This window comes from Arachis hypogaea, chromosome 11, assembly GCF_003086295.3.
Source record: "Arachis hypogaea cultivar Tifrunner chromosome 11, arahy.Tifrunner.gnm2.J5K5, whole genome shotgun sequence".
In the NCBI taxonomy this organism is placed as follows: domain Eukaryota; kingdom Viridiplantae; phylum Streptophyta; class Magnoliopsida; order Fabales; family Fabaceae; genus Arachis; species Arachis hypogaea.
Genome location: NC_092046.1, coordinates 138,103,746 through 138,120,513, shown reverse-complemented (window position 1 = coordinate 138,120,513; position 16,768 = coordinate 138,103,746).

The window sequence follows — 16,768 nt, the reverse complement described above, 5'->3', positions numbered from 1 at the left end:
CTCCAGGGTTACCTTGTAGGCAGCATAACTGCTGCTTATGAGAACCTGAAGGAGCAGGTTCTGGTTCTTGCACCCGAGCTTGATCTTACTCTCTTCAATTTGGACAACGTTGTGAAGGATGGTAAGATTGTCCCTGATGACCTTGATGATGATGATGATGTCAACCCTCCTTCAGTGCCTACCATCAAAGCCTCTGTTGTGCCAACTTCTTCAGCTCCTTCAACTGAGGTTGGTCATCCCGAGTCAGAACCTGATTGTCAAATCTTGAACCGGGATGATGGGACAGTGGATGCGGTGCCTCTTCAGACTCGTCCTCCTTCACCCCGTGTTGATGCTGCTAAGAAGTCTTCGGATCCTCAATGATTTATTATGGATTTTTGTGTAGATAGCCCGGCTTGTGGGCTTTTGAACTTTTTATATTTTGTAAATGGTGGTTCTGATTTTTTGCTACTTTCTTAGTTGCTTGTTTAGCAACTTTATTTTGAAAAACAAAGTAGTTTTCAAGCTCTTGGGACTGATTTTGGTAGCCTCTTGAGTTTGTTATTATTATATCTTGTGCTTTTTATGACACGTTTGTCTGCATCTGTCTGGTACCTTTTAGGTTTTTTCGGACTGTTGGAGCCTTATTGTCCGACCTCTTTGGATTGCCTTTGTATTTTCATACTTGCGGCTTGATTTGGGTCCAACTTGTATGTCGACTTCCTTACTTCGGCCTGAAGTTATTTCTAGTGATCCGTTTTGTTTGGACTTTTGTTAGGTCTCTGTTTAGGGATCACTTTTTATAACGTTTTGGTTTTTTGGGCCGACTTCTTATGCGGCGTTCTATCTTCTAGGTCCGAATCGTGGTCGTTGTCATGGTCATCCACCATGGTGATGGGATGACTTCCAGGTTCCCCGGCAACGGCGCCAATGTTCCGAGGGTTACCTGAAACTGTAGGTCGATCTCAGACGAGATCTTCTGTACTGGTCGGAGATGATGTGTCCGGCTGGTGGGTGGCGGCCGGAGCGGTCGTGTCCGACTTGTTGGACTGGCTGCGCTGCTGATCCTTTGTCATCGGAGGGTGGTGGTATCTGCAAGAGACTCCGATGCTTAAGTTAGCAAGGGTATTAAGCAGGTTTTTTAGTAGAATCAGAGGGAAATATGCACCTTTCCCCTGGTTTTGGAGGTGAGGGCGGGAACTGTATGGTGAAGATTTGTTTCGGATAGGCAGTTGAAGGGGGAGGTGGTTCTAATAGATTAGAGCACTTGATTTTTGTGTGTGCTGTTGAGAAGAGTGTCAAGTAGAGCGGCGTGTTTTTGTGGTTGTATGGTGGTGGAGAGTGTGGGAAAGTTGTTGTTTGGTTTGAAAGTGAGTGCGGTGGAGGTTGGGGGAGGCGGAAAAGCAGGTGTGAGGTTGAGTTTGAAAGGGGGGTTTTGGGAGGGTTTAACACAGCAGCCATAAACATGGATTCACTCATCGCATTGCAAACTTTTTAGGAGTATTGACCTACTTTCCAAGATTGCAAGAACCGAACCGGTTATTGAACTGATCGAGTGATAGGTTCAATGGTTCAACTAGGATCGAACCGTGATTAAACTGATTTACTTAAATATACAATAAATTATTAAAAATTCAATATATAATTTCAGTTATTCAAATTTAATAATTTCTAAACTAATTTCAAAATGTCCATAATTTATCATTAAAAGTTCACAAAATAAATCTTTTTAATTAATTTCTAAGTTTCAATCAAGTAATCAACAATAACTTCTAATAATCAAGTAATCAATAACTTTTAATAAGAGTATCATTTCCATCTCACATAAAAGAACTGAACAGTAAAAATCCTCTAATTAAGAATCATACATTCGTAACACAAAATAAAGTTCAATTCAATTACAAATTCTTAAATCTGTTGAATATAACAGAGCCAAAGCATATAATCATATTTAGTTTTTGGGCTTCTAATCCATTAATCAGCAACATGGTTCTGACTTCTAAATCCAAACTAAACAGCAATAAAAACTAAATTGAATCTAATTCCAAACTTAGAATTCAAATTAAATTGAATTCAGAATCACTCCAGCATTCAACAAATTCAATAAATTAACCATTAATAAAATTAACTCACGAAATCATAAAATCAAAATCCAGCAACAATATTATTTCAGGAAATTAGCAACATTATTTCAAAAAAATCAGCAACACAGAATAAGCAAAAATTAACAAAATCAGTAATTCAGAATCATTATCTCAGCAACTCAGAATCAACATTATTACAAAAACAAGCAAAAATATATTGAAGCTGCCGTGTTTGCCGGCGGCGATGGAGGAATGGAAGTGGCGGCGACGGAGGAATGAGAAGTGACGGCGACGGATTTGAGCTCGAACAAAGAGAGCGAGAGAGAGCTCGAAGAGGGACGTTGAGCTCGGACAGAGAGTGAGAGAGAACGATGAGACCTCAACACAGAGAGAGAGAGAGAGAGCACAATGAGACCTCAACGCCACGAGCTCAACACGGAGTCGCAGACCTTCGTGCGACGGCGATGAGACTACAAGAAAAATATCCATTCAGCCACATTTTTTTAAGCTACATTTGAAAAGCATAGCTTATTTATAGAATAGGCTACGCTTTTCTCCGTGTTGCCTTTTTATAAGAGAAAAGGAAACACAATTGTGGCATCGTTTAAAAAGTGTAGCCTTAGGTATTATAGAAATCACTTATAAAACGTAGTCGTACGTTGATATCTTTGGGTACACTTTTCGTATCAAAGAGTGCGCTTTTAGAGAGTAATTTATTTGTTAAATTTTGGGTGTACTTCAAAAGTAATGCCTAGTGTATCTAGGGACGCGATTAGGTGCTCCAAAGATAAATGGAATTTTAAAATTCCATGAATAAAAGAAGGAGTAAAGTTTGCATTTAATTTTAAAAGCTCTTAAATGCGAAGAGAGAGAAACAAATTTTTTATTGGTTTTTGTTTTATTTTAAACTAAATTCAGTTATGTTTTAATATTGGGTCACTAAAATTTATTTTACGTTTATTTTTGTCTCAAATTCATTTTAAGTTATAATTAATTTTTTTATTTAAAATTGTAGTGAGTTAAAATTAAAAACTATAGCAATAAAAAAATAATTTTATAATTTTTTATTTAAAATTTGTTTGGATTAAAATTTTTTTATTTTATTATTTTTGTTTTGGGCTATATTATTTTAAAATGATATTGAACTATTATAATAAAAACAAAAATAAAAGGTAAAAAAACTAATAAAATAAGAATATCTTTTTACTGTTAATTTTAAAAAATTAAAATATAATTTAAAATTAAAATGATTTAATTTGAATTAAAAATATGATTTAATTTTAAAAAAGTAACCTATAATACTAGTTAATTTTTAAAATACAAAAATGTTCTTTTAAAATTAAAGTTGTTTGATTATTTTAAATATAAAAAATTTATATTTGAATTTAGAATGTTAAAATTACTACTTTTGAGGATTAATTTTAAAATATATATTTAAAGCTTAATTAAAAACACGCGTCTTTCTCTTTTTTGTTTTATTTTTTTATTATTTGAACTAAAATACAAAAGTTGAATTTTTATTTTTATTTATTTTGATTTTTTTTATATTTTATTTGAATCTAAATGTGAGTATGTTTTATTGATATTTATGTTTTAAAATTAATAATAAATAAATAAATAATTAACTTAAGAGTAAGAAATGTCAATAATCTATACCAATAATAAATTAAATTAGGCTTATTCAATTTACTATTGGTACAGTATATACATGGTAAATCAAATAAAATTACACCAATATCCTAAACTGAATTGGAATATATAGTATAAATTTAACAGAAAAAACTATAAGCTGTTGTAAAATAAATAAAACATATACTACATATAAAATAGAGATGTGTAAATAGAAGACTCTAGTATTAATATAATTAGCTCAATAAAATTATTCTTATATTTATATGCAGTAATAAAAGAAAGAGAAAGAAAACTATTAGTAGTGACTCAAGAGAGAAAAGAGTGTTTTATTATTTCTGTGTATATTCCCTTTGCCTCAGTACATGTATTTATAGGCACATAAAGTTTACGTTTCAAACTTCTTCATTCTAAGAATTTATTTCCTTAACATAGGGAAAATGTGCTTCTCATAAATGGGCATCCATCATCCTTATCTATCCATGTCACAACACCCCCCCTTGGATGGCCATTTAGGGTTATTACCTCATTAAAACCTTTCTAAAGAAAAATCCAACGGGAAAAAAACTTTAGTGAAGGAAAAAGAGTATAATATCCTTTGTGATGGAGACTGCCTCATTAAAAACCTTGTCAAAAAAAACCCAATGGAAAAAAAAACCTGACCAAGGAAAAAAGAGTACAGTCTCCCCTCTTGCCGACATCATTTAATGTCTCGAAATCGGCGCATCCCAATCTCATGTACCAATCTTTTAAAGGAGGATTTTGGGAGTGACTTTGTAAATAAATCTACCAGATTGTCACTTGAATGGATCTGTTGGACATCAATTGTCCCTTGAGTTTGAAGATAATGAGTGAAGAAGAATTTGGGAGAAATATGCTTTGTTCTATCACCTTTGATGTATCCGCCTTTAAGTTGAGCAATGCATGCTATATTATCTTCAAACAGGACAGTTGGAGCTATCTTATGATCAATCAGTCTACATGATGACAGAATATATTGGATCAAATTCCTGAGCCAAAAACACTCGCGACTTGCTTCATGAATCGCTATTATTTCGGCATGATTAGAAGATGTTGCAGTAATCATCTGTTTCGTGGACCACCAAGATATAGCCATTCCACCATATGTGAACAGGTATCCTGTTTGAGATCTCCCTTTATGTGGATCAGACAAGTATCAAGTATCTGCATAGCCAACTAATTGTGACTTGGATCCATAGGGATAAAACAATCCCATATCAATCGTTCCATGAAGATATCAAAATATTTGCTTGATTCCACTCCAATGTCTTCTGGTTGGAGAGGAACTATACCTTACTAGTAAATTCACAACAAATGATATATCGGGACGTGTATTAATAGCAAGATACATTAGTGCTCCAATGGCACTAAGATATGGTACTTCAGGACCAAGAATATCTTCATTCTCTTCTTTAGGACGGAATTGATCATTTTTCACATCCAAAGATCTTACGATCATTAGAGTACTTAATAGATGTGACTTATCCATATAAAATCTCTTCAAGATCTTCTCTGTGTATGTCGCTTGATGAATAAAGATCCCATTTTTTGTATGCTCGATCTGCAGGTTTAGACAAAATTTAGTTCTTCCAAGATCTTTCATCTCAAACTCTTCTTTTAGAGCTTTTATAATTGTTGGAATCTCTTCAGGAGTCCCAATGATATTTAAATCATCAACGTACACAGCAATTATAATGAATCCAGATGCAGTTTTCTTTATGAAAACACATGGACAGATATCATCATTCTTGAATCCATTTTTGGCCAGATACTCAGTAAGACGATTATACCACATTCGTCCAGATTGCTTCAGACCATATAAAGATCTTTGCAATTTGACTGAGTATAACCCTTGCGAATATTCATTGGATGGTTTAGATATCTTTAGTCCTTCAGGGACTTTCATATAGATATCCCGATCTAATGAGCCGTATAAATAGGCTGTTACCACATCCATTAAATGCATATGTAGTTTATGATATGCAGATAAACTGACCAAATAACGCAATATTATCGCATCCACTACAGGGGAATACGTTTCTTCATAATCTATACCGGGCCTTTGTGAAAACCCTTGTGCCACGAGTCGGGCTTTGTAGCACACAACTTCATTTTTCTTATTTCGTTTTCTTACAAATACCCATCTGTATCCAACAGGTTTTACATCTTTTGGTGTACGGACTACAGGTCCAAAAACTTCACGTTTTGCAAGTGAGTCTAATTCAGCCTTCATGGCTTCTTTCTGTTTTGGCCAATCATTTCTTTGTTGACATTCTTTGACTGATCTTGGCTCCAAATCCTTACTTTCATGCATGATATTTAATGCCACATTATATGCAAATATTTCATTGACAATTGTCTTATTTCGGTCCCATTTTTTTCCTGTAAAGACATAATTTATCGAGATCTCGTCATTTTCACAATTTTCAGGTACCTGAGCGTCTTCTGGCATTAAAATTATATCAGAATTTTGGACAACTGCAGGTGTCTTTACTATGTCTTTTTCTACAAGAATAGTATTAACCTCTTTTCTCTTTCGAAGATTTTTGTCTTTGGAACCGACATGCCTACCACGCTTCTGGCATGAATTTGCTTCAGTGGCTACTTGTCCTACTGGGACATCAATTCGAATTGGGGCATTTTCCGCTGGTATATAAGATTTGGTTATCCTCTTTGCATCGGAAAATGCATCAGGCAATTCATTTGCTATTCTTTGCAAATGTATAATCTTTTGAACTTCTAGTTCATATTGCCCTGATCGAGGATCTAAATGCATCAACGATGATGCATTCCAATTAAGTTTCTTTTCAGAAAGCTTATTCTCTCCCCCTAATGTTGGAAATTTTGATTCATCAAAATGACAATCCTCAAATCGAACTTTAAATACATCTCCCGTTTGTATCTCAAGATACCTCACTATAGAGGGAGAATCATATCCAACATATATCCCCAATTTTCTTTGGGGTCCCATTTTGGTGCGATTAGGTGGTACAATGGGAACATATATTGCACACCCAAATATTCTTAAATAGGAAACATTTGGCTGGTGGCCAAATGCTAATTGCATAGGAGAGAACTGATGGTAACTCGTTGGCCTCAAACGAATAAGTGCTGCGGCATGTAAAATAGCATGCCCCCAAACCGAGGTTGGGAGATTTGTTCTCATAAGCAAGGGTCTATGATAAACCCATATTTTATGAGATATTTTGTGCTTAGCTTGAGTGATTTATTCAATCCTTCACCCACTTATTCATATTAATTGCATGGTTTTACTTTCCCTTCCTTATTATGTGATATATGTGAAAAACATGTTTCCTATGCTTTAAAATTAATTATTTTAATTACCTTTAATTCCATTCGATGTCGTGATTAGTGTGTTGAGTCGTTTCAGATTCTCTAAGGCAGAATGACTTAAAGGATAGAAAAGGAAACGTACAAGAATGGAAGGAAAGTGCGAAACGGAGTTCTGAAGAAACGGCACCCACGCGATCGCATGGACGACGCGATCGCGTGCCAAGAGCGAAGAAGCAGCGACGCGGCCGCATGACTGACGCGACCGTGCGACTTGAGCGAATCGCATACGACACGGACGTGTGACCGACGCGACTGCGTCACAAGGAAAACTCCAAGACGACGCGACCGCGTGACCCACGCGGACGCGTGACAGGGGCCACGCACCAGAAATTGCAAAAAATGTTTGCAGCGTATTCTGAAGCCCTTTTGGCCCAGATCCAAGTACAGACAGCGCAGATTAGAGGTTATAAACTGGAGGAATGCATCCATTCAGGGAGAGCTCCCCATTTAGTTTAGTTTCCATGATTTAGATTTAGTTTAGAGAGAGATTCTCTCTCTCTTTAGGATTAGGATTTAGAACTTCTCTCTTTAGGAGTAACTCTCGATCCCAGGTTTTAATATTCCTTTACTTTAAATTTCCCTTTTTCTTTTATTCATTACTTCAGTTGATTGTTTACTTTTATAATTTAATTTATGAATACTCCCATGTTACAGATTTCTATTTTGAATTTACGTTATTTGAGGTATTTCAGTTTAATATTGCTTTCTTTTATTTATGTTATTGTCATTCCCAATCTGAAGATATTTTTATTCCGGTAGATTTATTTTTCCCCTTTTTGGTCTTGGTTAAGAATTCAGTAACTCAGGAGTTATCAACCTCAAACGTGCTTGACAATTATTATCTTGGTTAATTTGAGCTTCAATAATCCCAATCTTTTCTTAGGAAACAAATAGGATTCGAAGATCAATTAATTAATCCCTTGACCTTCCTTCACTTTAGTAAAGGTTAACAAAGCGGAGTTAAGATTCAATTATCATCATCTTTGATAAGGATAGCTAGGATAGGACCTCTAATTTCTCATACCTTGCCAAAAGCCCATTTACAGTCATTTATTTAATTTACTTGCTATTTAAATTACTTGTTCTTCATTTACTTTATTTGTCATTTAAATCACTTGCTTCTCATCTTCTAAACCCCAATTTACAATCTCTATAGCCAATAATAAGAACATACTTCCCTGCAGTTCCTTGAGAAGACGACCCGAGGTTTGAATACTTCGGTTATCAATTTATTTAGGGGTTTGTTACTTGTGACAACCAAAACGTTTGTACGAAGGGATTTCTGTCGGTTTAGAGACTATATCTACAACGCGACTGTTTTTATGAACTTCTTTACTGGCAAAAACCACAACGTCAAAATGGCGCCGTTGCCGGGGAATTGCTAACGTGTGCCTTATTATTGGTTATTGTAAATATTTTTCTTTTGCTTGTTTATTTATTTTTGTTTTTCCTTTTTATTTTTATTTGCTACCATGAACTCTCACCCCTCTCGCTTTGAGTTTTGTTCTAACTTTGTTGAAGGAAATAGAAGTTACAGCAGGAATATGCATCAAGGTCAGACCAATCAAGGATGGATGGAGCCAAGAGGATCTAATCAACCCTTTAGGCAACAACACCCTCCGAGATATCATGGACAAGGACCATTCTACAATGCATACCCGACTGTAAGATATGGTGGACAACCTTGTAACTACCAATAAGCCCCACCCCGTGCATATAGACCATCCTTTCAACATAACCTCGAACCACCACACTCACAAGCTTCTCTTCGCCATTCGCCACCATATGATCCTTCCTTACCCCAGTACCAATCCAATCACTCCCAATCACCACCACTTTCCTATGTATCATGTCCAAATCCGGCACCCCGAGAATCAGAGGTTCGCCTAAAGGAAACAGTAAATAAACTTCAAACAACCATTCGACAACTGGAGCAAGCAGTAATGCAATGGGTTTCTAGACGCTCAAACATTCAAGGACCAACCACAGCCCCATGTGGACAATCTAACGAAGAGCGTAGCATGAAAGAAATACTAGAGACTCTAGTGGACAAGACAGAGCATGAATTCGTACTAGAACAAGTAGAAGAAGCTGCCATTGTTCAAGAAGAAGAGTTGGTTGAAGATCTAGGAGATGCTGAACCTCCATGGGAATCCAGAGTTGAGGAGAACTCCATCAGGGATGTTACAGTTGATGCTAAGGAGGATAGTGCACAATCCCCAAGGCAAGTCGTTTATGAAGAATCAGACGGAATAACCCAAGACACAAATTCCCTTGATGATGATAGTCACAAGTCTAGTTCTCTTAGTAATGAACTTGCATCCGCAAGTGAATTCTCGGAGATCGAAGAATTTTCCCCAAGTGAATACGAAGATGATGCAGAGGTAGATTTCTCTCAACCTCTAATCTATGACTCGAGTGATAAGGAAGACATAGAAGATTTTGACCAGGATGATGATGCATTTGAAGACCCTTGCAAAGAAGTGGAGGAATTCACAGAAGATTACCAGGGAGTAGAACTTACAGAACCATTGGAATCACCTACCCCAAGGCCATTACCACCTAATACAAGCTTCAAGTGGGTACAATCCTTGACCTATAGCTTTACTTATTCACTTGAATATGGTTTGCTTGAAACAGATGGCCAGCTTAGAGCTCTCTGCGGCTTTAAGAGTAAAAGGGAAATGGCTCATGCTCAGAGCTGGTGCACAAGGTTCAATAAGGTTCCACACTTCAACTTGAAGTGCACGGATTGGTCTCATGTTCAATTGAAGGGATCACAGAGAACGTTTGGTCACCATGGTGAGAATTTACTTTTTAAACCGCCCGGAAGGAAATGTGTAAATCAAGACGGAAGCGGATTTAAAAGCAAGGCTTGGGATTATAGATTCCATTCTGACATTTGTCACCCCAGGAGCCTAACAATCTGTTTGAAGCTGCTCAAAAGCTTTACATGCCTAGTTTGGGACTCCGGAGGCTATTGGCATTCCAAGCATTGGTGGAGATTTTTGGACGAATTTAAACATAAGCCGCCATAGCAGGAAGCTCCTCCAATGTCCAACTTAAGGACTTTAACTAAAAGTGCTAGGTGGGAGACAACCCACCATGGTATGATCGTTCATTTTTCAATTTTTATTTCGTTTTGTTTGTTTTCAAGTTTTATTTTAGTTTATTATATTGAACCTGGAATTTTGCATCTCATTCATCATTGCATTCTGCATTTCTCATGCATATAAAAAAAAGAAAAAAAAAAGGGTGCACGACGCGACCGCATACCCTAGGCGATGGCGTCATATTGCAAAAACACAACCCACGCGACCGCGTGCCCCACGCGGCCGCGTGACCTGGAGATCGGCATAAATATCCAACGTCCAGAAAGTTAGGCTGGAATCGTGCGGCCCTTGTGCGTTTTGCACAAATTGGCCCACGCGATCGCATGCCCCATGCGATCGCGTCACTTGCACAATACCAATCCCACGCGACCGCGTGAGCGACACGATCGCGTCGCATGGATTGCACATCATCCCAGAAGGAGACAGAGAGTTGCGCTGAAACGGTGCTGGAGTAGTGCGTTTAGCACAATTTCCAGCGACGCGATCGCGCGACCCACGCAATCGCGTCATCCCCTCTTCCACCCTTTTTATGCGATCGCGCGACCCACACGATCGCGTCATCCCCTCTTCCACCCCTTTTATGCGATCGCGCGACCTACACGATCGCGTCACCCCATTATCACCCCCACCACGCGACCGCGTCCCCCACGCGATCGCGTGGATTTGAAAATATAACCCCCCAACCACGCGAACCCTATCAGTCGCGCAGCCCCCCAACCCCCTTCTCCCTCTCTTCTTCTTCTCCTCTCAACCACATGCCCACCACCGCCAACCGCCGCGTCGACCACCGGAGGCCACCATCACCACCACCCAACCACCTTCCTGCCTACTTTCATTATTCAGCCTTCCAGGTTCCACAACACGCAACCCCTTTTATCCGTTCGTAGTTATTCTTATTTTTTCTGTTTCTGTTCATAATTAGGATAGATAGATATGCATGCTGTAGTGGATTTTTAGGTTGTTAGGTAGCCTAGGATGTGGTTAGTGGCTCTAGGTCTGTTTATTTGCACTGTTCTTGTTTCTGTTTTATCCAATTTGCAAATCTGCTGTTACTGTAATCTTGTTCATATGCTGTGTTTCTTGTGTATTGCTGCTATTTACATTGAATTTTCATGTTTATATTATCTATATGTACCTGCAGCTTGACTTTTTAATTCATATGAACTACTTTGCTTGCTGTTTATTTTCCGGGATAATCCAATTTTAGTCGGAATGCTGCCCAAATTTCTATAAGAATTTCATTCATATTTCGGTTTGGTAATTTGAACTCTGTTTTCCACTGCTTTAACCAAACCATTTCATGAATGCCAGGGCATGCTTTCTTACCCTTTTTGATTTCCTGGTTCATAAACTGCATTTGTGATGTTTTGATTCTAATTTTTGCTTTCTTTCTATCTATTTGAATCAACATCACCCTGTTTTTCTTGTTTGGTTATGAGTTACTATAGTTCCTACCTGTGAATCCTTGTTACATGGAATATTTTCTTTATGCCACTTACCTTAACCCCCTTTTTACTGACTCACTAATTTTAATTTACTGACTTCTTTTTCAAATTCTCACCATACTAACCTTTTAAAATATCCTTTCTGATTTTTCACTTTCCTCTAACTTTCTAACCATGGCATACTGAGAATTTTTCCATTTAACTTAATTCTGATACATTTTGGATTGTAAATTCTTCCTTTCAAACTTTTAAACTACTATACAATCCTTAATGCACATTTACTTAACTCATTTACCTCATTCTAATTCTCCCTTGCCACTTTGTGTTTTCTTTGACTATATGCCTACTTGCTTTCCTATTTTTATATATCCTGGTTTTCTATTTTTCAGGATGTCTGCCTCACAGAGGAAAGGAAAGGGCAAGGCTACTAGCAAGCGCAAAAGAGGAGATTCCTCCCAGTCCATCATTGACCTCATGCATGATTCCTCATGGCAGGAGAAGAACTTCACCCCGCAGGAAAAAGCTGACCAGCTGCTCCCTGCAAATGATTCTATAAAATTTGCAAACCGGTACTATGAACTGAAATATCCGGTATTTGCAACCTCCAGGAACCTATACTTGGAGAGAACTCTGAAGATTCCAGAAGCACTCCAGCAGTACACCACTGAGCAAATCAAGCAAAGAGGCTGGTTCTTTCTGGAAAGAGCACTGATAGAGGTCAATGCATCTTGGGTACGGGAATTCTACTGCAACTACTATATCACTACCCTAGATGCAGTGAACCTGAGAGGAAAACCGATTCTGGTCACTAAGGAGGCCATAGAACACATTCTCCAGCTCCCGGCCAAGTCCGATCAGCCTGATGGTTATCAAAAGGCTGAAGAGGACATGAGCCTGATGCGGTTTGATTGGGATGCTGTGAAGGCACGGATTGCTCTCGACCCGACTGTTCCTTGGGAGATGGGTCAGGACACCACCATGCCTAGAGGGATCAAGAGGGTGTACTTAAATGATGAGGCTTGGTTATGGCACCAGATCTTGAGCAACTATGTGATGCCGAGTACTCATGAGACAAAGATCCCGGCTGCCATGATCACCCTCCTATGGTGTGTGATGGAGGGTAAGGACCTTTATCTGCCACACTTTATCCGGCACTATATGGCCAGGGTCCACGTCCGAGGCACCCTCTCTTTTCCGTATCTGGTTACACAGCTAGGCCGTCGAGCTGACGTGCCATGGGAGGATGCCGATGAGAGACCACCAGCGGCAGACTGCAGGAAGATCATTCCTCACAGCAGGAACTTCCTAGCTTTGGGCTACAGACCACCACCCTTCACTGCTACTGATGAGACAGCTCCACCGTCTGCTGGCCCCTCTTCATCCACAGCTGCCCTGCTGCCACCACTGCACCTCTACCTGCCTCTGAGCCCGTATACCGCCTCGTGCACTGCCTATTCCGACAGCTTGATCAGATGAAGCGCCGTAACCGACGCCGGTATGAGAGATTGGAGCGTCGCAGAAGGCGACGCTATTCACATCTGAAGCTGATAATCCGACAGGGCGCTGACATCCCCTCCGAGTCCGACACACCATCAGAGCCATCAGAGGAGGAGGAGGATGAGCCCCAGGAGGAGACCCATCCGCAGGCAGGCACAGAGCAGGCTGCACCACATCAGGAGGTTGCGCATCAGATCGAGGCTGCAGACCCGGAGATCCCGATCCAGTCAGCACCTCCTCTACAGCAGCCAGACCCTCAGCCCACCACCACCACAGAGCCTCCAGCTACCATCCCTACCAGTGATGACACCCCTTCACACCCGGCTTGACTGAGCATCAGGGACGATGCTTCATTTTAAGTGTGGGGAGGTCGCCATCTCTGGCGTTTTATTTTGGTGAACCACTACATCTCTTTTCTTTTATTTTGGATATTTTTCTATATTTTCCTTTTTATTTTTATCTTCTGAGTACTTATACATTGCTACTTTTATGTATTTCTACTCTATTTGCTGCATTTTGCATTTTTTAGTTCATATTTTAGTTATTTAGTTTATTAGTTTAGTTTGCAATTCTAACTTATTAATGGATTAATTAGTATAGTTTACCTTTTTTACATAAGATAGCTTAGTTATAGCTTAGTTTAAATTGATAAATATAAAAAGGAGTAAGCTAGGAACTTGAACATAACAGATTTAGATCCATAAAATCTTGTATATATAGCATTACATCATATAGTTAAGTTAACAACATTTCATCAAGGAGAAACATTAAAACTTTAAAGGCTACCCTAAATAATTTTTTTTATGAGAATAATGGGAATTTTTAACTAAACCTGCATAACATATATGAATGATATATGATGCTTGAGTTAAAGAACACACAGCCTGTGAGTCTTGAGCTTAATTGTATGGTTACATTCAAACCATATTCATTCCTGTGTGTTTGCTTCTTTTTTATTCTGATGTTCAGCTATGATGTTGTTCTTAGCAGCTGAAAAGAACCTAGTTTAAATTGTTCAATTTGTTAAATCATGTAAAAGATGTTTAGTGGCTAATTTATTTTGATTATTAAAATCGTTGCTGAAAAACTAAAACTAAAACAAAGAAGAATCTGAGTTACGAAGAACCGAAAACTTTGATGTTGAAGAATATTGAAGACACCTTTAGATCTTAGAAAGGCAAAAATAAATATTTTGTTTGAGTTATTGGTAATTCTGAAGTTAGTGTAAAAGTAGAAATATTAAAATTACGGTGTAAAAATAAATTTAAAGGTTAAAAAAAAAAGTTAATTCGAAAATATAATAAAATAATATTAATAAAATAATAAAATAATGCGAAAAGCATTTTCTGTAAAGCTTTAGAAAGACAACTTTAAGCACAGAATCTCATAAATACTTTCATAAAACTTAGGAGTGGTAAAACATATTAGTGAGGCAAAGATAATAAAAGATAAAAAGTTGAAGAAAAGATAAAATCGAAGAAAAAGTCTGTAAAGTTTAATGACAGAAAACAGACAGAGATTAGTGAACGAACTAGGCAACTTAGTTAGTACTTGAGTTGCGACTAGGTTAGTATTATATGAAAAGTTAAACTGTTTCAGTATAGACTTAATGAACCTATACTTGGGACAGACTAACTATTCATACCGAAATTTACATAAGCTTTAAATACATACGTTAAACAGAGAAATCAGAGCAGAGTAAAGAAACACAGAGAACAGTGTAACAGAGCAGAATAAAGAGATACAAAGAGAAAAGAGTAATATGATAAAGAGAAATGGTTTGAGCAAGATATTGTAAAAGTGAAAGATGTAAAGTTTGTATAGTATGATTGAACAGAGAAAGAAAGAGGTACTGCATAAGAATTTGAAAGTGATGATGAATGATGATAATGAGAATGATTATGTAAGAATCTGCTGCAGAGAGGCAGTCAGATAGATGGTGTACGACATGAGAACGCTTTCCTGGATATTGCTATAATGCTTTGCTGTAAACAGAGGTTGCTTACAAGTATCAAGATCAGTGCGCTCCTGTAGACAGAGTTGCTTACATGAGTGTGTTGTTGCTCCTGTAAGACAGAGTTGCTTACAGTGAGTGTGTTGTTGCTCCTGTAAGACAGATTGCTTACAGTGAGTGTGTTGGCGTATATCGCTAATAAGTGCTGCCTGCAAGACAAGGTTGCTTGCAGTGGGTATTGCAAAGGAAAGCCTTATCCAGACAGAGTTGCTGGTAACGTCGGAGCGGTATGTAACCGACAAATGAGCTCATTACCTGCGCTAGGCTAGACATGCATCATACTTGGTTGCACATTTCCTTTGTTATGATTGTGGTATGAATGTATGCTTTCCTTGTTTGTATTCTATTCTCTGTGTTTGTGTTATTTTCTTGTATTCTTTGTTTGTGTTCTGCTATCTGTTTCTCTATCTTCTCTACTTATCTGTGTTTTCTAATTATTGCTTCCTTTTATTCTACTAATAGTTGCAAAACAACATAGAATTAATGAATGTAACTAATAACCCGGCCTACTAAGAACTCCCCAGTTCTTACCCTTCTCTCTCCTTCCCCTTCAGATGGAAGCGTGAGTACCCTTCCGTAATTTACTGACGATCGTTCGCAAAGAGGATTCCACTCTAGGTAGTCTTCTGAGTCTAGGGTGAATCTCGTTCTCTATTTATATGTATATACTGTGAGACCAGCCAACGTCTGCACCCCGTTTGTACGTGAACCTTAACCTAAGTCTCCGTACGATGTTGCTGTTATGTGGCCACTCGATGAAGTACTTGAGAGACGCTCTTTGATGACATATGATCGTGCAGAGGATTAGTAGACGACCTTCCACCTTTGATGACGATCCACCTGACTTGAGTTTTGACGACCTAGAACGTACTTTCCCTCGCTTTAGTAGTTTAGAGGGACTAGGTGAGTATAGGGTCTAGGCTAGCCTGGGTGCCAGCTTAGGACTTCTTGAACAGGTCAGGACCTGGATATTGTATATATATATATGTATATAGTTATTATTTAGCTATATCTAGGGGTGTTCTAACTAAAGATCTTTACTCTAATAAAGGCTGAATCACCGAATGTTGTCAACTGCTTGTGATGTATTTATGTGTGGTTGTTTATAACTGTATTATCTGTTATCATTTATGACTTGATTATTAATGATTCTGTTTATTAATCCAAACGTTTTAGAAAAAAAAAGTACCTCGTAAAATAACTACGCTTTTAACAACGAATCAGGCTCATATAATAAATAATAGATAATAATTAGGAAGACAAGTTAGTAACGCTCAGTTTCTAGTATGATCATGACGTACCAGAAATTGGGTCGTTACATTCTCTCTCTCTTTAGGATTAGGATTTAGAACTTCTCTCTTTAGGAGTAACTCTCGATCCCAGGTTTTAATATTCCTTTACTTTAAATTTCCCTTTTTCTTTTATTCATTACTTCAGTTGATTGTTTACTTTTATAATTTAATTTATGAATACTCCCATGTTACAGATTTCTATTTTGAATTTATGTTATTTGAGGTATATCAGTTTAATATTGCTTTCTTTTATTTATGTTATTGTCATTCCCAATCTGAAGATATTTTTATTCCGGTAGATTTATTTTTCTCCTTTTTGGTCTTGGTTAAGAATTCAGTA